Source organism: Triticum aestivum, chromosome 6B (genome assembly GCF_018294505.1).
Source record: "Triticum aestivum cultivar Chinese Spring chromosome 6B, IWGSC CS RefSeq v2.1, whole genome shotgun sequence".
NCBI classification, from domain to species: domain Eukaryota; kingdom Viridiplantae; phylum Streptophyta; class Magnoliopsida; order Poales; family Poaceae; genus Triticum; species Triticum aestivum.
The window spans coordinates 84799651-84823958 of NC_057810.1; the positions used below are offsets into that span (position 1 = coordinate 84799651).

General features: G+C 44.9%; 1 pseudogene; it reads right to left on the reverse strand.

The window, feature by feature from the left end:
- Window positions 1-4201: 4201 nt before the first annotated feature.
- The window catches only part of LOC123138875 (F-box protein At5g03970-like), a 67848-nt pseudogene continuing 47741 nt past the window's right edge, over window positions 4202-24308 (reverse strand).

Here is a 24308-nt window from a genome sequence, read left to right on the forward strand (position 1 = left end):
AAACTGGTACTTTCAAACCCACAAGAGGTTTACGTCAAGGAGATCCTCTATCACCATACTTATTCCTATTATGTATGGAGGATTTAACTGCATTACTTGCACATGAAGAGGAGGCTGGGAATCTACTGCACATAAAGGTGTACAGAGAGGCCTCATTAATATCTAATCTCATGTTTGCAGATGACTCATTGATCCTTATTAAAGCACATATGGACAATGCCGAAACTTTAAAGAGAATCTTGGACTTATATTGTGCTACATCCGGACAATTGCTGAGTTTGGATAAATCTAGTGTTTTCTTCGGTCCCAATACTGATGTTCATGTCAAGACCCAAATTTTGTGCTTTGCTAAATATCATGACAAAAGCGCACAATGATAAGTATTTGGGATTGCCGTCTAAAGCGGGGATGGATAAAACAAATTGTTTTCAGCACTTGATTGATCATGTCATGCAGAGGGTGAATGGTTGAAAAGAGAGGCAATCATCATTGGGCTATAACGAAATCCTTCCCAAGTCAGTTGCACAAGCTATACCATCATATGCAGCTAGATCAGGAGGGTGCCGGTCCAAACGTTTTGGTCAAGTAAGTAATGTTAAGTTAGTAGGAACCAACGTGTTGGTCACGCGCCTTGCCACGCGTTACCCTCCAAACGACAGGCAACCCAATATGAATAATCGTTTTTAAATACAATAGAATGAAATAGTATGCACAGTGATTTTAGCGCACTCGAGTTGTCTGATTACAATGATAAAACTATAGAAGTATCAAATACATTACATGAATCATACAGATGGCAACTTGTGTACATAATCCCTCTATGCTATGTATGGCTAAATGATAGCGAGTAAAAGGCCATAGAGTAGTCCTTCACAGTAGATGTATGGTTGCCTCATGTCTGTCGCCACAACATCTGGCTTGATGGTCGTATACTGAACTCATCGAATGGTCAACAAAATGATACATCCCATACAAAATTGGCAAACCAAACATACCTGGTAATCAAATACTGGGACAGCCTAATCATGAAATAGAAGTGCGGGGAAATATTTACTTATGCATTGATGCTATTTACAAATGCTCTTAGTCTCAAGTTTATTTGCAGCCAAACTCCAAACCATTCATCAGATTGGCTACTGAAAATTGATCAAGTGAATTTGGCCATGAGTTGAAAGGTAAGATATACATAAATGTAGTAAATCGTGTATATATATGTAAGAAAAGATAAATACTGAATACTAAAAACTTTTAGTAATCTATACGTCATCTGAAGTGGGTTACAGCAATCGTCGACAAACCAACATGTTCAGTACTCCATTAACTGGCAGTTTAAACATCTATTGGCTATTGTCTTGCGTTGCACCAAACAAAGCCCTCCTTGCACCTATTTGTCCATAGACCTATACACCATAGCATTGGTTGTTAGATCAACAAGCAAAGAGCAATAACCTAACATACTTTATACTGAACCAGCAAGGCAGCATGCCATTATTGGCTTCTGCCTACATGTCTAAACTGAACCAGCAAGTCAGCACGCTATTTATTGACCAAGCAACATTGGTTTAGGTCAAAGTATGTTAGGTTATTGCTATTTGATTGCAGCAGTATATAAGGTCAGGTCATGGCTCAAAAGTGTTAATGTTATAATTAAACCATAAGTTCTTAATGAACTACATGCATTTCACAATCAGACAATCTTGTCACACATAAAGAGGGAAAAGCCAAAGAGCAGATGTCATCTTATAGCTATAGGGACTAAAGCCCTTGGTTTGTGTGGCTACTCTAGCAGACTATCTAAGACCCATCTCTAGTATAGAAAAACAGAAATCCAGGAGAAACATTTTAATTAGTTCTCCACTCAGCTACTGCCCTGATGTGTCCTTATGGTGAATGATTGATGGTGTATATTTTCCTGATAGTTCTTTGTATACCAACGTCTTAATTTTATCATTTTGCATTTCTCCAAACCTTTCATCCTCACTGCGATCCCCTGAGATGCATTATCCATAGACAATGTACTTTCTAATAAAACATGACGGTGAACTTGAACAGAGTAATTTACCTAGCTACAACTGTTAAACACATATCTTGTACAGGTTTAGCATGTCGCTTTGTAACACGCTATGAGGCCTTCAGGCTCACGGCATGGTAGTTAGGAGGTTTATTCTTTTTGTGTTTTATCTCTCTTATCTCCTAAATCCTCCTGTAATATATCTCGATGGTTAGCCTTGACGCCGCCATCTCCTGTACCGACTCCCACAATCAATATATACTCCGCGGGTCTCCATGTATGGAGATTGAGATGCTTAACCATAGGTTTCTACATGGTATACAGAGCAGTCCCTTCCATCACATCTAGCGCCATTAACCTTCACCCACCATGTCGTCTTTCACCTCTGTCATGTCCCCTGGCCTCAACAACAACACATCTAAACCTCTTACCCGCACCAACTATATCCTATGGCACGCTCAAGCCAGATCACAGATCATGGGCGCCGGCCTATACGGTTACCTCGATCAAACCATCTAAGAACCTTGCAAAACAATCACCACAAAGACCACCGGCGACAAGGATCAGGTTGTTGTGAACCCTGCCTATGCCCCCTGGTTAATCCAGGACGAACAAATCGTAGCCTATCTTCTCAGGAATCTGTCCAACGAGGTTCTCGTCCAGATTGCGTCGCTTGAGTGATCACATGCGATCTCGTCCAGAATTAAGCGGAACCTAAATCCACCTCATCAAAACATTGAATCCTCCTAATACCCCCATGTGTAGGAGCAGAACAGGGCAGAGACTCTTCTTCCAAAGCAACTAAGCAAGCATCTTGGACCCGGTCGGCAAATCTCATTGATACTTAATCCAAAACCAAAACTATCGTCAAAAATCCATCTCACTCATATTAAAAGTGCAGACATCATGCTGCAGTGTCCTCAAAAAACCATTTCGGTCATATGCAGAATACTACTGAAAATTATAGCTTAGCATACTAGAGAGGGAAATTTTGATAATAATCGGAGTACTGACCGCAGCATGAGCGAGAGGGAGAGAGAAGGGGGGCAGTAGTACCGGGAGTGGGCTGCTGCTGGGTGTCGTCGGGGACGAAGGCGCTGCCGTGGAGGAGGGGTCCGGCTTCATTGATTTTCCGCCGCTGCTTCTCCCGCTGAGCATCAGCAGCGTCGCCTCATGCTTCTCCCGCTGGGCACTGAGGAGGAGAGGGAGACGAGCGTGCCGAGGGCGATGCAGGCAAGGACGGCGAGCAGGACCTGGTAGGACGCCGGGGCTGCGGGCGACTGGGGGTCCTCGAGCGCGAGGAGGACGGGGGCGGGGAGGGGCACCTCTGGTGGAGTGGAGGGGGTGGGCGTAGCGTGCCGTCCTTGCTGTCATCGTCGCGTGGGGATGAGAGGAAGGAAGAGGATGCAGCGGTGTGGGGCTGGCCCTGGATGGCAGCGGGGCAGGGAGGCACGGGCCGGGCGGGAGGAAGAGGAGAGGGGGCAACGGCGGCGGCGCGAGTGCTGGATGGGTGCCTGGGCGAGCGACCGCAGCGGCGGCGGGGCAGAGAGGCGGGTTAGGGTGTGGAGAGAGAGAGAGAGAGAGAGTGTGTGTGTGTGGAAGGAGGTCGCGCAACAGGAGCGGGCCCATTTTATATCGTAGGACGTGAAATGATGAAAATGCCCTTGGCGGGGCACCGGAATTACACGCGGTGGCAGACGTTTTTTATCACTATTCATTCCTACAGTGCCGGGATCTGATCCGACGGCGTAGGTCATCCAACGGCTCGATCCGACGGCCCAGATCGCATCAAGCAGCCAGATCCAACGGTCAGAAATCCAAATCGCTGAGGAGACTCGGTGGAACAGTCCTCTCTTATTTCTGGATGTCAATCTTTAAAATTCCTAAACAAGTTTGTAAAGGAATATCTGACTCGATGTTGCACTAATGTTGGGGGGACAGTGACAACCAAAAGAGAATGCATTGGTGGATATTATGTGCGCCGAAGTGCAAAGGAGGTACGGGGTTTAGAGACATCCACTATTCTAATTTGGCTCTTCTAGCAAGACAAGCATGGAGGTTAATAGATAATCCAGATTCTTTGTGTGGTACTGTTCTGAAGGCAACGTATTTTCCTAATGGAGATTTGCTCAGTGCTAAATTAAGAAAGGGAGCTTCCTTCCTAGACAAGATCTTAAGGAGCTGCCTGTGTTTGTCCGTTCGCATTTTTTTCTTCAGAAAGTAACACTGCCGATGCACTCCATTAAACTGAAACGTTGGACAAGTCGGCAGCACACAGATTCAGTACAAACTGAGGTAGATGGCCAGCCCACACAATCTGGTTGCCATCCCCTAACAGAGCGCCTAGCACATACATTTTCTTTTTACATTGTCATATGCAACACACGGCAATTATGTAATTGCCATGTGCTTGCTTTAGCTTGTTGAAGCAGCGCCAAAGCTTCAGCATGTAGTGCGGAGCTGACTCCCTGAAGATGACCCGACGTCATCACAAAGAAAGCGCCCCGATGCCGCGGTAAGGCCCGATCATTCCTCGCAACAAAACCCCAGCCCCTTGAAAGAAAGGGAAGCTTGACGGATCGCCCCATCACAATCAGCGTCAATTTTAGCATGGCTGAGCAAAGGGAACGCCCACAGCAAGGAACTGATCTTTTCACTTTCGGAGATTTGTATTGCAATCCATACGTGTACAGAGCTGCAAGAGACCACCTCCTGTAAGCAACCTACAACCTGAAACCTCAACCTGACACAACATGAGACATAAGCAAACGATACAACTGACAGACGAGCTTGCCTTGGCGTGCTTGTTTAAAAGGCACCAAGCAAATGAACCGCGAGAGTAACCCAACACTAATTATTAATCCAAGCAAGTCACCGTGTCCTCATACAGAACATAGACGATAGACAGGTAAGTTTGCAAAGGCCGGCACAGAGGGCCAAATTATGGGTATAGCACATGGCAGACCCCGTGAACAGCATAGAAATTGGAAGAACCTACAGCACCATAACCATTTTCTGCATCTCGGCCACCGGAATTCAATCCTAGATAGCTGCAGAGCAGCCAATTTCATCAGTCAATGTTAAAGCTATGTATCACAATACATTCAGAGAAAAAACGTTAAAGTTATGTATCTCAATTTTTTGTACGACTCAAACAGTACACATTAACTTCACTGGTATTGTGGAAATCATGCCAAATGCTCCGAAACTGGACCGTCTCAGCGGTCAGCATCAGCAGACAAACCAACACTAGAAACAGAGAACCGCTACAGGAAAAGGGTTCATTTTTATCACCACACCTTCAACTCTTATTGTTAGGATATTCTCAAGTTTTTGGCTACATCTGTTATTCTGTTCTCAGTGAAGGCAAAAATCAAATAAAATCAGTGGTCCAAATAACTCCATTACAGGGAAATACTGGACATCCTAGCTTATCGAATCATTTGAAATATTCCTTGTTATCATGGGCACACAAGGGGCTCATGGGGCAACAAACCCAAACCATCTAGTTTATAGCTCATAGACATACTTTTCAGAAATGTACGAGCTAGCTAGTCGCTCACAAATAAAATTTAATTGAACTCATGTAGTAAAAGCCTCAACTGGGGATTGTGCATTGTCTTATTAACAGACACAGTTCCCTCGGCCCAAAATAGATGCATTATTCTTTCTTGACAACAACAAAAGCAATGCTTTGACCACTAGTTTACTGGTAATATTAATATGTCAGTAAAAAATACAATTTGTGACAAAAGCAGTGTTTACAGTGAATCTTTTAGTCATGGCATTTCGATCATATGTTTATAAAGTCTTAAGCACCTAAAGTGACCAAAAGTGCAGAAAATAGACTGCCGGCAAAGCATTGATACATATAGCTTGGACCAGACAAATCATGTTAGTGGATCATGGCAGATTACATATGCAAATTAGATAGACACTGAGAGATATGCTGAGAATAATATTTACGCAAACTGCCTTCTACTAGAACAATCATCCGTAAAACTGCAATAAATTGAGCAAAAGGATAAATAGAAATACAAAAATTAATGAAAGCATACTCTTTGAGTGTTTCTGACGATCATCAGTTCACTAGGTACAATAATGACCAAAATAAGAGCAGCAATGTGAAATGATATAGCTATCCCGTTTATATGAAGGAAGCATGAAGCAAATGGTCGTCATGCATAGTTATCAAATACTCACGTAGAGGTAACACCATATAAATCGCATTAGGATTTGATAGACCCATAACCACGAAAAACTAATCAAAGGCATGTAGCAACTAGTAGAAGTAAAACAAACAAAAAATAAGTCCATGAAGAACACAAAAGAGGATGTACTGATTATGTTACCACTTAACATATTCACAGAGGGGAAGGGTAATGAGTTTTGACTCATCTGGGAGCTAGAGGGAGAAAAACCTGCATTATCAGAAGGAACTGGGGGAGTACTGAGGAGGTAACTGAAAGCATGGCAGTTCGATTGAACAGGAAGGCAACCGGAAGTATTCACATCCAGTAGAGAGGGGATAGAACATTAGCAAATAAAAGAGAAGTCAGGTGGTTAAAGGCATATGGAAGAGAAGCAGGGCCTGGAGAAGACGTCAAAGATGCAGTCTGCCATCAATGCAAGGAGGTGACCGGGTGAACATGTAAGCAAAGAGTTGTGGATGATAATAAACAGATGAAGACAGTTTGCTAGCTCTGACTTGAACAACAAGAATTTCAGAAGTGAAACTGAACAATAGACCAATTGCAGGCCATCGCCAGGCTGCAGAGAATATACAAGACTATATACCACTAACAGATTTATTTTTTCTAACAAATCATAATCATTACATACAACGCCACCACACAAGAATCAGAATAGAAATACAGGAAACAATCGCTATATGTTTAAGAGGTCAGCAAGCAGCGAAAGGAACAAGTGATATGACACTACTTAAAATTGTTAACTCAACAGGAAAGGATGAACCATATATGCCATGAACCAATTATCAAAAATTAACTTGGTTTTGTCATAACGAACATGTCAAGACATGCTTTACCTGCAGCGTAGACACTTCTGAATGGATGATAATGAGAAAGGGGGTAGGTTCCAGAAAGCTTCTTGAACTTCATTGACTCAAGATGGACCGTTAAGACGATGTGATCTGCCCACACGAATACCACATTATTTTCCTCCTCGAGCCCTGGTATCAACATGTTAGTCTCCTGAGATTTCAGAGAAAGTAGCTTGTCCAGTTCAGTGGTTCTTCCAAGCCCCCATGAAGCAACACCATCACAATCAGTCTTCATCTTCCACAATTGGATGCTGCAGTCTGTCTGGATGAGTAAACCAAGGCCCCCACCCTCTGCCCGCATAATCAACATGTACTGGCCCTCTTCAAGGATATCCACTGGAACCCTTATCACAGCTAGGCTTTGATTCTCCAAATCAAACTAGAGAATTCCATCCATATTCCAAGCAAGCTTCCAGTAAAGGGAATCCCCAACCAGCACAGCAGGCTTGTCAATCGAAACCAAGGTGGGAGCATCACTCATTATAACGTCAGGTGGAAGCTGTGTTGAGACCAGATCACCCCACGCGCCGGTCTCTGACGAGTAAGCGCAGGCAAGCGCTCGCCTGTGTTGCTCGTCGTCGTTGTCTGCCACTACCAACACCACTTGGAAGTGCTGCGCATCGTCTCCGGCCGCATGAGCACGAAGCACCGCCCCATTGATCGATGTCTTCTCTGCATGTACCGCAACCCCCGGGGGCAAGACAAGGCGGCGCTGGTCGCCGGTGACGGGGTCCCACACCAGGATCTGGTTCTTAGGTTTGTTGGAGATGAGTACCAGGCCATGGCGGCATCCGAGGGGCATGAACCGGTCGCCGTCGCCGCGCTGCAAGGAGAAACGACCGGGGGAGACACGATCCGGGGCGTCGAGAGTGGGTACGAAGGGCAGGCCGTTATTCCTGCGGAAGAAACCGAGGAGGGGAGGGCTGCGGCGGTGGCGGATGCGGAAGCGGCGGGAGAATCCTGGGTCGGAGACGAGGAGGCGCCAGCGCTTGCAGACAGCGGAGGCGCGGGGCAGGGAGGAGGGCTGCGGGGGCAGGCGGACGAGGATCTCGGGGAGCAGATCGTCGTCCTCCAGTGGGCTCATCGCCGGCGAGGGGGGTTGGGGGTGGTGGCGGCGGCGGCGGCGGCGGCGCTGCTCGTGCCGTTGTGCGGGCTGTACGCGATGTGGTAGGTGGAGTCGAAGCAGCAGCACCCCAAAATGAAATGTGGAAATGGATCGGCCCAAACTTACACTGAAGATATCCTTTTGTATGTTTTTTTTTTCTCGCACAAGTGTGTATCATATCTCTCCTATGATCCTATCTATAGTATCTACACTATCTAAATCTACGTGATTATTAAAAGAGCAAACATGAATTCTCATATATCTATATCTATATCTATATCTATCTATCTATCTATATCTATACCTACTATTAAAAGGAATAGGTATTCTTGGTTTGGTTTAGTCCTTTTCGTTTGATTTACACACGCTAAGCGATCTGGACCAGGTACTTGTATGTTTATGGGCCTTTTATGGGCTTTCATAGAGACCGCAAAAAATAATTGGGTCAAAATAAATCAATATTGTGGGAATTGAACATAAGACCTCCTGTCTAACTCTTCCATGTAACAACCAACGACTTATGCGTCTTTCACATTTACTAATCCCAACTCGCTCTAAATATATGAGTGGAAGTAATCATGTTTAGCGCGAGCTAACTAAGCGAATGAGCTAATAAAGGAAGGATTGTTGGCTTAAATAGAATATTTAAATGGATGTGACTAATTAAAGAAAGAATTATGGATAAACCGGTGGAATAACTAAATGAAAGATTGTGGTCTTAATAAATTCAACATGAAGGATTTGAGGTAAAAAAGTAGGATAATTAAAAGGAAGGATATGTAGGCTTCAATGTGTTGGGGCTATTAAATTAGAAAAGAAAGGATTTGATTCCCTATTAAAACTGGTGAGGACGTCATAGTAATTAATAAAAGGATTATACTTAAATCACTAAATGCCATTAGAAAAAGAATTATACTTAAATGAAATCAGTGAAAGATTATGCCTGGCAAAGAAAATATGAACACGGCTAAATATCAACGTATTTTTTTTATGTTTATTTTGTAGAAGGATGTTGCGTTGCAGCTTCATAGTGAATCTGGTACTCTGGACATTATGTTTGCACAAAATATTATTTTTTTCTGTTGCAACGCACAGGCATATGTGCTAGTCGACATCAAAAAATATACAAAGGATTACTAGGGATGTTTGATCAATCAAATAAAATCATATTCGACAGTATCTGCCACACAAACTAATGCCCCTCATTAAATGTTCTGCGGGCAGACCACCTCGCGCACTTTCTTCATCCTCAATTATCGGGGATTACTATGCCATAATTGTTGGGGAACGTTGCAGAAAATTAAAATTTTTCCTACGGTTTCACCAAGATCCATCTATGAGTTCATCTAAGCAACGAGTCAAGGGAGTGAGTTTGCATCTACATACCACTTGTAGATCGCGTACGGAAGCGTTCGAGGGAACGGTGATGATGGAGTCGTACTCGCCGTGATTCAGATCACCGATGACCAAGTGCTGAACGGATAGCACCTCCGCGTTCAACACACGTACGGTACGGGCGACGTCTCCTCCTTCTTGATCCAGCAAGGGGGAAGGAGAGGTTGAGGAAGAAGGCTCCAGCAGCAGCACGACGGCGTGATGATGGTGGAGAGGCAGTACTCCGACAGGGCTGCGCCTTGACTTGGGTGTTCAGCCCTCCCCTCACCCCTCTATTTATAAGGGAAGGGGCAAGGGGGGCGGCCCCTCTAGATGGGATCTAGAGGGGGGGCGGCGGCCAGGGAGGGGGGACTTGCCCCCCAAGCAAGGGGGGGCGCCCCCTCTAGGGTTCCCCCCAACCCTAGGCGCATGGGCCCAAGGGGGGCGCGCCCAGCCCTCCAGGGGCTGGCTCCTGCCCCACGCAGCCCATGTGCCCCCCCCCCCGGGAGGGGTGGCCCCTCCCGGTGGACCCCCGGAACCCTTCCGGTGGCCCCGGTACAATACCGATATGCCCCCGAAACCTTCCGGTGTCCGTATGACAACTTCCCATATATAAATCTTTACCTCCGGACCATTCCAGAACTCCTCGTGACGTCCGGGATCCCACTCACTTTCTTGTAAACGCAGGCTTCTCCATAAGTCTGCGTAAACCCAAACGCTTTGATCATCTCATCAAAGCGAATGTTCCAACTCCGAGATGCTTGCACCAGCCCATAAATGGATCGCTGGAGCTTGCATACTTTGTTAGCATTCTTAGGATCGACAAAACCCTCCGGCTGCATCATATACAGTTCTTCCTTAAGATGCCCGTTAAGGAATGCCGTTTTGACGTCCATCTGCCATATCTCATAATCATAGTATGTGGCAATTGCTAACATGATTCGGACGGACTTAAGCTTCGCTACGGGAGAGAAAGTCTCATCGTAGTCAATCCCTTGAACTTTCCGATAACCCTTAGCGACAAGTCGAGCTTTATAGATGGTGACATTTCCATCCGCGTCCGTCTTCTTCTTAAAGATCCATTTGTTTTCTATCGCTCGCCGATCATCGGGCAAGTCAGTCAAAGTCCATACTTTGTTTTCATACATGGATTCTATCTCGGATTTCATGGCTTCTAGCCATTTGTTGGAATCTGGGCCCGCCATTGCTTCTTCATAGTTCGAAGGTTCATCGTTGTCCAACAACATGATTTCCAGGACAGGGTTGCCGTACCACTCTGGTGCGGAACGTGTCCTTGTGGACCTACGAAGTTCAGTAGCAACTTGATCCGAAGTACCTTGATCATCATCATTGTTTTCCTCTTCAGTTGGTGTAGGCATCACAGGAACATTTTCCTGAGCTGCACTACTATCCTGTTCAAGAGGTAGTACTTCATCGAGTTCTACTTTCCTCCCACTTACTTCTTTCGAGAGAAACTCTTTTTCCAGAAAGGATCCGTTCTTGGCAACAAAGATCTTGCCTTCGGATCTTAAGTAGAAGGTATACCCAATGGTTTCTTTAGGGTATCCTATGAAGACGCATTTTTCCGACTTGGGTTCGAGCTTTTCAGGTTGAATTCTTGACATAAGCATCGCATCCCCAAACTTTTAGAAACGACAGCTTAGGTTTCTTCCCAAACCATAATTCATACGGTGTCGTCTCAACGGATTTAGACGGTGCCCTATTTAAAGTGAATGTAGCTGTCTCTAGAGCGTATCCCCAAAATGATAGCGGTAAATCGGTAAGAGACATCATAGATCGCACCATATCCAGTAGAGTGCGATTACGACATTCGGACACACCGTTACGCTGAGGTGTTCCAGGCGGCGTGAGTTGTGAAACGATTCCACATTTTCTTAAGTGTGTACCAAACTCGTGACTTAAATATTCTCCTCCACCATCCGATCGTAAGAATTTTATCCTTCGGTCACGTTGATTCTCTACTTCATTCTGAAATTCCTTGAACTTTTCAAAGGTCTCAGACTTGTGTTTCATCAAATAGACATACCCATATCTACTCAAGTCATCAGTGAGAGTAAGAACATAACGATATCCTCCGCGAGCCTCAATGCTCATTGGACCGCACACATCGGTATGTATGATTTCCAACAAGTTGGTTGCTCGCTCCATTGTTCCGGAGAACGGGGTCTTCGTCATTTTGCCCATGAGGCATGGTTCGCATGTGTCAGATGATTCATAATCGAGAGACTCTAAAAGTCCATCAGCATGGAGCTTCTTCATGCGCTTGACACCAATGTGACCAAGGCGGCAGTGCCACAAGTATGTGGGACTATCGTTATCAACTTTACATCTCTTGGTATTCACGCTATGAATATGTGTAACATTACGTTCGAGATTCATTAAGAATAAACCATTGACCATTGGGGCATGACCATAAAACATATCTCTCATATAAATAGAACAACCATTATTCTCGGATTTAAATGAGTAGCCATCTCGTATTAAACGAGATCCAGATACAATGTTCATGCTCAAACTTGGCACTAAATAACAATTATTGAGGTTTAAAACTAATCCCGTAGGTAAATGTAGAGGTAGCATGCCGATGGCGATCACATCGACCTTGGAACCATTCCCGACGCGCATCGTCACCTCGTCCTTCGCCAGTCTCCGCTTATTCCGCAGCTCCTGCTGTGAGTTACAAATGTGAGCAACGGCACCGGTATCAAATACCCAGGAGTTACTACGAGTACTGGTAAGGTACACATCAATTACATGTATATCAAATATACCTTTTGTGTTGCCGGCCTTCTTATCCGCTAAGTATTTGGGGCAGTTCCGCTTCCAGTGACCCTTCCCCTTGCAATAAAAGCACTCAGTTTCAGGCTTGGGTCCATTCTTTGACTTCTTCCCGGCAACTGGCTTACCGGGCGCGGCAACATCTTTGCCGTCCTTCTTGAAGTTCTTCTTGCCCTTGCCCTTCTTGAACTTAGTGGTCTTATTGACCATCAACACTTGATGTTCTTTCTTGATTTCAACCTCTACTGACTTCAGCATTGAAAATACTTCAGGAATGGTCTTTACCATCCCCTGCATATTGTAGTTCATCACAAAGCTCTTGTAGCTTGGTGGGAGCGACTGAAGGATTCTGTCAATGACCGCCTCATCCGGGAGGTTAATGTCCAGCTGGGACAGGCGGTTGTGCAACCCAGACATTTTGAGTATGTGCTCACTGACAGAACTATTTTCCTCCATCTTACTTCATATCTCTCGACCCAGGCATGAGCTTGGAAAACTAGTTTCAGCTCCTCGAACATCTCATATGCTCCGTGTTGCTCAAAACGCTTTTGGAGCCCCGGTTCTAAGCTGTAAAGCGTGCCGCACTGAACGAGGGAGTAATCATCAGCGCGAGTCTGCCAAGCATTCATAATGTCTTGGTTCTCTGGGACGGGTGCATCACCTAGCGGTCCTTCTAGGACATATTGTTTCCTGGCAGCTATGAGGATGATCCTCAGGTTCCGGACCCAGTCCGTATAGTTGCTGCCATCATCTTTCAGCTTGGTTTTCTCTAGGAACGCGTTGAAGTTCATGTTGACATGAGCGTTGGCCATTTGATCTACAAGACATATTTTGCAAAAGTTTTAGACTAAGTTCATGATAATTAAGTTCATCTAATCAAATTATTTAATGAACTCCCACTCAGATTAGACATCCCTCTAGTCATCTAAGTGTTACACGATCTGAGTCGACTAGGCCGTGTCCGATCATCACGTGAGACGGACTAGTCATCATCGGTGAACATCTCCATGTTGATCGTATCTTCTATACGACTCATGTTTGACCTTTCGGTCTCTTGTGTTTCGAGTGAAGGAAATATGCCCTAGAGGCAATAATAAAGTTATTATTTATTTCCTCATATCATGATAAATGTTTATTGTTCATGCTAGAATTGTATTAACCGGAAACATGATACATGTGTGAATACATAGACAAACATATAGTCACTAGTATGCCTCTACTAGACTAGCTCGTTAATCAAAGATGGTTATGTTTCCTAACCATAGACATGTGTTGTCATTTGATTAATGGGATCACATCATTAGGAGAATGATGTGATTGACATGACCCATTCCGTTAGCCTAGCACTTGATCGTTTAGTATATTGCTATTGCTTTCTTCATGACTTATACATGTTCCTGTAACTATGAGAATTATGCAACTACCGTTTACCGGAGGAACACTTTGGGTACTACCAAATGTCACAACGTAACTGGGTGATTATAAAGGAGTACTACAGGTGTCTCCGAAGGTACATGTTGAGTTGGCGTATTTCGAGATTAGGTTTTGTCACTCCGATTGTCGGAGAGGTATCTCTGGGCCCTCTCGGTAATGCACATCACTATAAGCCTTGCAAGCAATGTGACCAAATGAGTTGGTTACAGGATGATGCATTACGGAACGTGTAAAGAGACTTGCCGGTAACGAGATTGAACTAGGTATTGGATACCGACGATCAAATCTCGGGCAAGTAACATACCGATGACAAAGGGAACAACGTATGGTGTTATGCGGTTTGACCGATAAAGATCTTCGTAGAATATGTAGGAACCAATATGAGCATCCAGGTTCCGCTATTGGTTATTGACCGAGAATAGTTCCAGGTCATGTCTACATAGTTCTCGAACCCGTAGGGTCCGCACGCTTAACGTTACGATGACAGTTTTATTATGAGTTTATAAGTTTTGATGTACCGAAGTTTGTTCGGAGTCCCGGATGTGATCACGGACGTAACGAGGAGTCTCGAAATGGTCGAGACATAAAGATTGATATATTGGAAGCCTATATTTGGACATCGGAATTGTTCTGGGTGAAATCGGCATTTTACCGGAGCATCGGGAGGTTACCGGAACCCCCCCGGGGGGTTATTGGGCCTACATGGGCCTCGAGGGAGAACAGGGAAGGAGGCAGGAGGGGGCCGCGTGCCCCTCCCCTTCCTGGTCCGAATAGGACAAGGGAAGGGGGGCGCCCCCCCCCTTTCCTTCCCCTCTTCCTCCTCTTTCCCCCCTTCTCCTATTCCAACTAGGAAAGAAGGGAGTCCTACTCCCGGTGGGAGTAGGACTCCCCCCTTGGCGTGCCCTCCTTGGCCGGCCTCCTCCTCCCCCCTGGCTCCTTTATATACGGGGGCGGGGGGGGCACCCATAGACACACAAGTTGATCTACGGATCGTTCCTTAGCCGTGTGCGGTGCCCCCCTCCACCATATTCCACCTCGGTCATATCGTCGCGAAGCTTAGGCGAAGCCCTGCGCCGGTAGAACATCATCATCGTCACCACGCCGTCGTGCTGACGGAACTCATCCCTGAAGCTTTGCTGGATCGGAGCCCGGGGATCGTCATCGAGCTGAACGTGTGCTGAACTCGGAGGTGCCGTACGTTCGGTGCTTGGATCGGTTGGATCGTGAAGACGTACGACTACATCAACCGTGTTGTGCTAACGCTTCCACTTACGGTCTACGAGGGTACGTGGACAACACTCTCCCCTCTCGTTTCTATGCCATCACCATGATCTTGCGTGTGCGTAGGAAATTTTTTGAAATTACTACGTTCCCCAACAACGGCATCCGAGCCTAGGTTTTATGCGTTGATGTTATATGCACGAGTAGAACACAAGTGAGTTGTGGGCGATACAAGTCATACTGCTTACCAACATGTCATACTTTGGTTCAGCGGTATTGTGAGATGAAGCGGCCCGGACCGACATTACGCGTACGCTTACGCGAGACTGGTTTCACCGTTGCGAGCACTCGTGCTTAAAGGTGGCTGGCGGGTGTTTGTCTCTCTCACTTTAGATGAATCGAGTGTGGCTACGCCCGGTCCTTGCGAAGGTTAAAACAGCACTAACTTGATGAACTATCGTTGTGGTTTTTATGCATAGGTAAGAACGGTTCTTGCTAAAGCCCGTAGCAGCCACGTAAAATTTGCAACAACAAAGTAGAGGACGTCTAACTTGTTTTTGCAGGGCATGTTGTGATGTGATATGGTCAAGACGTGATGCTATATTTTATTGTATGAGATGATCATGTTTTGTAACCGAAGTTATCGGCAACTGGCAGGAGCCATATGGTTGTCGCTTTATTGTATGAAATGCAAACGCCCTGTAGTTGCTTTACTTTATCTCTAAGCGATAGCGATAGTCGTAGAAGCAATAGATGGCGTAACGACAACGATTCTACGATGAAGATCAAGGTGTCGCGCCGGTAACGATGGTGATCACGATGGTGCTTCGAAGATGGAGATCACAAGCACAAGATGATGATGGCCATATCATATCACTTATATTGATTGCATGTGATGTTTATCCTTTATGCATCTTATCTTGCTTTGATTGACGGTAGCATTTTAAGATGATCTCTCACTAATAATCAAGAAATGTTCTCCCTGAGTATGCACCGTTGCGAAAGTTCTTCGTGCTAAGACACCACGTGATGATCGGGTGTGATAGGCTCTACGTTCAAATACAATGGGTGCAAAACAGTTGCACACGCGGAATACTCAGGTCATACTTGACGAGCCTAGCATATACAGATATGGCCTCGGAACACGGAGACCGAAAGGTCGAGCGTGAATCACATAGTAGATATGATCAACATAGTGATGTTCACCATTGAAACTACTCCATCTCACATGATGATCGGACATGGTTTAGTTGATTTGGATCACGTGATCACTTAGATGACTAGAGAGATGTCTGTCTAAGTGGGAGTTCTTAATTTAATATGATTAATTGAACTTAAATTTATCATGAAACTTAGTACCTGATAGTATTTTGCTTGTCTATGTTTGTTTGTAGATAGATGGCTCGTGCTGTTGTTCCGTTAAATTTTAATGCGTTCCTTGAGAAAGAAAAGTTGAAAGATGATGGTAGCGGTTACACGGACTGGGTCCGTAACCTGAGGATTATCCTCATTGCTGCACAGAAAAGTTACGTCCTGGAAGCACCGTTGGGTGCCAAGCCTGCTGCTGATGCAACTGATGACGTTAAGAACGTCTGGCAGAGCAAAGCTGATGACTACTCGATAGTTCAGTGTGCCATGCTTTACGGCTTAGAACCGGGTCTTCAACGACGTTTTGAACGTCATGGGGCATATGAGATGTTCCAGGAGTTGAAGTTAATATTTCAAGCAAATGCCCGGATTGAGAGATATGAAGTCTCCAATAAGTTCTACAGCTGCAAGATGGAGGAGAATAGTTCTGTCGGTGAACACATACTCAAAATGTCTGGGTATAATAATCACTTGATTCAACTGGGAGTTAATCTTCCTGATGATAGTGTCATTGACAGAATTCTTCAATCACTGCCACCAAGCTACAAGAGCTTCGTGATGAACAATAATATGCAAGGGATGAACAAGACTATTCCCGAGCTCTTCGCAATGCTAAAAGCCGCGGAGGTAGAAATCAAGAAGGAGCATCAAGTGTTGATGGTTAACAAGACCACCAGTTTCAAGAAAAAGGGCAAAGGGAAGAAGAAGGGGAACTTCAAAAAGAACAGCAAGCAAGTTGCTGCTCAAGAGAAGAAACCCAAGTCTGGACCTAAGCCTGAAACTGAGTGCTTCTACTGCAAGCAGACTGGACACTGGAAGCGGAACTGCCCCAAGTATTTGGCGGATAAGAAGGATGGCAAAGTGAACAAAGGTATATGTGATATACATGTTATTGATGTGTACCTTACTAATGCTCGCAGTAGCACCTGGGTATTTGATACTGGTTCTGTTGCTAATATTTGCAACTCGAAACAGGGACTACGGATTAAGCGAAGATTGGCTAAGGACGAAGTGACGATGCGCGTGGGAAATGGTTCCAAAGTCGATGTGATCGCGGTCGGCACGCTACCTCTACATCTACCATCGGGATTAGTTTTAGACCTAAATAATTGTTATTTGGTGCCAGCGTTAAGCATGAACATTATATCTGGATCTTGTTTGATGCGAGACGGTTATTCATTTAAATCAGAGAATAATGGTTGTTCTATTTATATGAGTAATATCTTTTATGGTCATGCACCCTTGAAGAGTGGTCTATTTTTATTAAATCTCGATAGCAGTGATACACATATTCATAGTGTTGAAACCAAAAGATACAGAGTTAATAATGATAGTGCAACTTATTTGTGGCACTGCCGTTTAGGTCATATCGGTGTAAAGCGCATGAAGAAACTCCATACCGATGGGATTTTGGAATCACTTGATTATGAATCACTTGGTACTTGCGAACCGTGCCTCATGGGCAAGATGACTAAAACACCATTCTCCGGAACTATGGAGCGAGCAACTGACTTGTTGGAAATCATACATACTGATGTTTGTGGTCCAATGAATGTTGAGGCTCGCGGCAGATATCGTTATTTTCTCACCTTCACAGATGATTTGAGCAGATATGGGTATATCTACTTGATGAAACACAAGTCTGAAACATTTGAAAAGTTCAAAGAATTTCAGAGTGAAGTAGAAAATCATCGTAACAGGAATATAAAATTTCTACGATCTGATCGTGGAGGAGAATATTTGAGTTACGAGTTTGGTCTACACTTGAAAAAACACGGAATAGTTTCGCAACTCATGCCACCTGGAACACCACAACGAAATGGTGTGTCCGAACATCGTAATCGTACTTTACTAGATATGGTGCAATCTATGATGTCTCTTACTGATTTACCGCTATCGTTTTGGGGTTATGCTTTAGAGACGGCCGCATTCACGTTAAATAGGGCACCATCAAAATCCATTAAGATGACGCCTTATGAACTATGGTTTGGCAAGAAACCAAAGTTGTCATTTCTTAAAGTTTGGGGCTGCGATGCTTATGTGAAGAAACTTCAACCAGATAAGCTCGAACCCAAATCGGAGAAATGTGTCTTCATAGGATACCCAAAAGAGACTATTGGGTACACCTTCTATCACAGATCTGAGGGCAAGATTTTCGTTGCTAAAATCGGATCCTTTCTAGAGAAGGAGTTTCTCTCGAAAGAAGTGAGTGGGAGGAAAGTAGAACTTGATGAGATAACTGTATCTACTCCCTTATTGGAAAGTAGTTCATCACAAGAACCGGTTCCTGTGACAACTGCTCCAATTAGTGAGGAAGCTAATGATATTGATCATGAAACTTCAGATCAAGTTTCTACTGAACCTCGTAGGTCTACCAGAATAAGATCCGCACCAGAGTGGTACGGTAATCCAATTCTGGAAGTCATGTTGGTTGACCATGATGAACCTACGAACTATGAGGAAGCGATGATGAGCCCAGATTCCGCAAAATGGCTAGAGGCCATGAAATCTGAGATGGGATCCATGTATGAAAACAAAGTATGGACTTTGGTTGACTTGCCCGATGATCAGCAAGCCATTGAGAATAAATGGATTTTTAAGAAGAAGACTGACGCTGATGGAAATATAACTGTCTATAAAGCTCGACTTGTTGCGAAAGGTTTTCGACAAGTTCAAGGGGTTGACTATGATGAGACTTTCTCACCCGTAGTGATGCTTAAGTCTGTCCGAATCATGTTAGCTATTGCTGCATTTCATAATTATGAAATTTGGCAAATGGATGTCAAAACTGCATTCTTGAATGGATTTCTGGAAGAAGAGTTGTATATGATGCAGCTAGAAGGTTTTGTAGATCCAAAAGGTGCTAACAAAGTGTGCAAGCTCTAGCATTCTATTTATGGACTGGTGCAAGCATCTCGGAGTTGGAATAAACGCTTTGATATTGTGATCAAAGCATATGGTTTTATACAGACTTTTGGAGAAGCCTGTATTTACAAGAAAGTGAGTGGGAGCTCTGTAGCATTTCTGATATTATATGTAGATGACATATTATTAATTGGAAATGATATAGAATTTCTGGATAGCATAAAGGGATACTTGAATAAATGTTTTTCAATGAAAGACCTCGGTGAAGCTGCTTATATATTGGGCATCAAGATCTATAGAGATAGATCAAGACGCTTAATAGGACTTTCACAAAGCACATACCTTGATAAAATTTTGAAAAAGTTCAAAATGGATCAGGCAAAGAAAGGGTTCTTGCCCGTACTACAAGGTGTGAAGTTGAGTCAAACTCAATGCCCGACCACATCAGAAGATAGAGAGAAAATGAAAGATGTTCCCTATGCTTCAGCCATAGGCTCTATCATGTATGCAATGCTGTGTACCAGACCTGGCGTATGCTTAGTAATAAGCTTGGCAGGAAGGTACCAAAGTAATCCAGGAGTGGATCACTGGACAGCGGTCAAGAACATCCTGAAATACCTGAAAAGGACTAAGGATATGTTTCTCGTATATGAAGGTGACAAAGAGGTAGTCGTAAATGGTTACGTCGATGCAAGCTTTGACACTGATCCGGACGATTCTAAATCGCAAACCGGATACGTGTTTTTATTAAACGGTGGAGCTGTAAGTTGGTGCAGTTCTAAACAAAGAGTCGTGGCGGGATCTACATGTGAAGCGGAGTACATAGCTACTTCGGAAGCAGCAAATGAAGGAGTCTCGATGAAGGAGTTCATTTCCGATCTAGGTGTCATACCTAGTGCATCGGGACCAATGAAAATCTTCTGTGACAATACTGGTGCAATTGCCTTGGCAAAGGAATCCAGATTTCACAAGAGGACCAAGCACATCAAGAGACGCTTCAATTCCATTCGGGACCAAGTCCAAGTGGGAGACATAGAGATTTGCAAGATACATACGGATCTGAATGTTGCAGACCCTTTGACTAAGCCACTCTCACGAGCAAAACATGATCAGCACCAAGACTCCGTGGGTGTTAGAATCATTACTATGTAATCTAGATTATTGACTCTAGTGCAAGTGGGAGACTGAAGGAAATATGCCCTAGAGGCAATAATAAAGTTATTATTTATTTCCTCATATCATGATAAATGTTTATTATTCATGCTAGAATTGTATTAACCGGAAACATGATACATGTGTGAATACATAGACAAACATATAGTCACTAGTATGCCTCTACTAGACTAGCTCGTTAATCAAAGATGATTATGTTTCCTAACCATAGACATGTGTTGTCATTTGATTAATGGGATCACATCATTAGGAGAATGATGTGATTGACATGACCCATTCCGTTAGCCTAGCACTTGATCGTTTAGTATATTGCTATTGCTTTCTTCATGACTTATACATGTTCCTGTAACTATGAGAATTATGCAACTCCCGTTTATCGGAGGAACACTTTGGGTACTACCAAACGTCACAACGTAACTAGGTGATTATAAAGGAGTACTACAGGTGTCTCCGAAGGTACATGTTGAGTTGGCGTATTTCGAGATTAGGTTTTGTCACTCCGATTGTCGGAGAGGTATCTCTGGGCCCTCTCGGTAATGCACATCACTATAAGCCTTGCAAGCAATGTGACCAAATGAGTTGGTTACAGGATGATGCATTACGGAACGTGTAAAGAGACTTGCCGGTAACGAGATTGAACTAGGTATTGGATACCGACGATCAAATCTCGGGCAAGTAACATACCGATGACAAAGGGAACAACGTATGTTGTTATGCGGTTTGACCGATAAAGATCTTCGTAGAATATGTAGGAACCAATATGAGCATCCAGGTTCCGCTATTGGTTATTGACCGAGAATAGTTCTAGGTCATGTCTACATAGTTCTCGAACACGTAACGATGACAGTTTTATTATGAGTTTATAAGTTTTGATGTACCGAAGTTTGTTCGGAGTCCCGGATGTGATCACGGACGTAATGAGGAGTCTCGAAATGGTCGAGACATAAAGATTGATATATTGGAAGCCTATATTTGGACATCGGAATCGTTCCGGGTGAAATCGGCATTTTACCGGAGCACCGGGAGGTTACCGGAACCCCCCCGGGGGGTTATTGGGCCTACATGGGCCTCGAGGGAGAAGAGGGAAGGAGGCAGGAGGGGGCCGCACGCCCCTCCCCTTCCTAGTCCGAATAGGACAAGGGAAGGGGGCGGCGCCCCCCCTTTCCTTCCCCTCTTCCTCCTCTTTCCCCCCTTCTCCTATTCCAACTAGGAAAGAAGGGAGTCCTACTCCCGGTGGGAGTAGGACTCCCCCCTTGGCGTGCCCTCCTTGGCCGGCCGCCTCCTCCCCCCTGGCTCCTTTATATACGGGGGTGGGGGGCACCCATAGACACACAAGTTGATCTACGGATCGTTCCTTAGCCGTGTGTGGTGCCCCCTCCACCATATTCCACCTCGGTCATATCATCGCGAAGCTTAGGCGAAGCCCTACGCCGGTAGAACATCATCATCGTCACCATGCCGTCGTGCTAACGGAACTCATCCCCGAAGCTTTGCTGGATCGGAGCCCGGGGATCGTCATCGAGCTGAACGTGTGCTGAACTCGGAGGTGCCGTACGTTCGGTGCTTGGATCGGTTGGATTGTGAAGACGTACGACTACATCAACCGCGTTGTGCTAACGCTTCCACTTACGGTCTACGAGGGTACGTGGACAACACTCTCCCCTCTCGTTGCTATGCCATCACCATGATCTTGCGTGTGCGTAGGAATTTTTTTTAAATTACTACGTTCCCCAATACCGAGGCCATGTCTGTACATGCTAGGCTCGTCAAGTTAACCCTAAGTGTTCTGCATGTGTAAATCTGTCTTACACCCGTTGTATGTGAACGTAAGGATCTATCACACCCGATCATCACGTGGTGCTTCGAAACGACGAACTTTAGCAAAGGTGCACAGTTAGGGGGAACACTTTCTTGAAATTATTATAAGGGATCATCTTATTTACTACCGCCGTTCTAAGTAAACAAGATGCATAAAACGTAATAAACATCACATGCAATTATATAGTAGTGACATGATATGGCCAATAGCATACAACTCCTTCGATCTCCATCTTCGGGGCTCCATGATCATCTTTGTCACCGGCATGACACCATGATCTCCATCATCATGATCTCCATCATTGTGTCTTCATGAAGTTGTCACGCCAACGACTACTTCTACTCCTATGGCTAACGCGTTTAGCAATAAAGTAAAGTAATTTACATGGCGTTCTTCAATGACACGCAGGTCATACAAAAAATAAAGACAACTCCTATGGCTCCTGCCGGTTGTCATACTCATCGACATGCAAGTCGTGATTCCTATTACAAGAACATGATCTCATACATCACAATATATCATTCATCATTCATCATTCATCACAACTTCTGGCCATATCACATCACATGACAATTGCTGCAAAAACAAGTTAGACGTCCTCTAATTGTTTTTGCATCTTTTACGTGGCTGCAATTGGGTTCTAGCAAGAACGTTTTTGTTGGAAATATGCCCTAGAGGCAATAATAAAAGTGTTATTATTATATTTCTTTGTTCATGATAATAGTCTTTTATTCATGCTATAACTGTATTATCCGGAAATCGTAATACACGTGTGAATACATAGACCACAATATGTCCCTAGTGAGCCTCTAGTTGACTAGCTCGTTGTGATCAACAGATAGTCATGGTTTCCTGGCTATGGACATTGGATGTCGTTGATAACGGGATCACATCATTAGGAGAATGATGTGATGGACAAGACCCAATCCTAAGCCTAGCACAAAGATCGTGTAGTTCATATGCTAAAGCTTTTCTAATGTCAAGTATCTTTTCCTTAGACCATGAGATTGTGCAACTCCCGGATACCGTAGGAATGCTTTGGGTGTACCAAACGTCACAACGTAACTGGGTGGCTATAAAGGTGCATTACAGGTATCTCCGAAAGTATCTGTTGGGTTGGCACGAATCGAGACTGGGATTTGTCACTCCGTGTAAACGGAGAGGTATCTCTGGGCCCACTCGGTAGGACATCATCATAATGTGCACAATGTGACCAAGGGGTTGATCACGGGATGATGTGTTACGGAACGAGTAAAGAGACTTGCCGGTAACGAGATTGAACAAGGTATCGGGATACCGACGATCGAATCTCGGGCAAGTACAATACCGCTAGACAAAGGGAATTGTATACGGGATCGATTGAGTCCTTGACATCGTGGTTCATCCGATGAGATCATCGTGGAACATGTGGGAGCCAACATGGGTATCCAGATCCCGCTGTTGGTTATTGACCGGAGAACGTCTCGGTCATGTCTGCATGTCTCCCGAACCCGTAGGGTCTACACACTTAAGGTTCGGTGATGCTAGGGTTATAAAGGAAGCTTGTATGTGGTTACTGAATGTTGTTCGGAGTCCCAGATGAGATCCCGGACATCACGAGGAGTTCCGGAATGGTCTGGAGGTAAAGATTTATATATGGGAAGTCCTGTTTTGGTCACCGGAAAAGTTTCGGGCGATATCGGTAATGTACCGGGACCACTGGGAGGGTCCCGGGGGTCCACCAAGTGGGGCCACCTGCCCCAGAAGGCTGCGTGGGCCAAGTGTGGGAGGGGACCAGCCCCTAGGTGGGCTGGTGCACCCCCCACAAGGGGTCCAAGGCGCAAGGGAGAGTGGGAGGGGGCAAACCCTAGTCCAGATGGGCCTTAAGGCCCACCTAGTGGGCGCCTCCCCTCTCTCCCCCTCTTGGCCGCCTCCCCAAGTCCCATCTAGGGCTGGCCGCACCCCTTGGGGTGGGAAACCCTAAAGGGGGCGCAGCCCCTTCTCCCCTATATAAATAGAGGCCTGGGGCTGCCCATAACACATGAGAACCTCTCCCTCTATTGGTGCAGCCCTGCCTCTCCTCCTCCTCCTCTCCCGT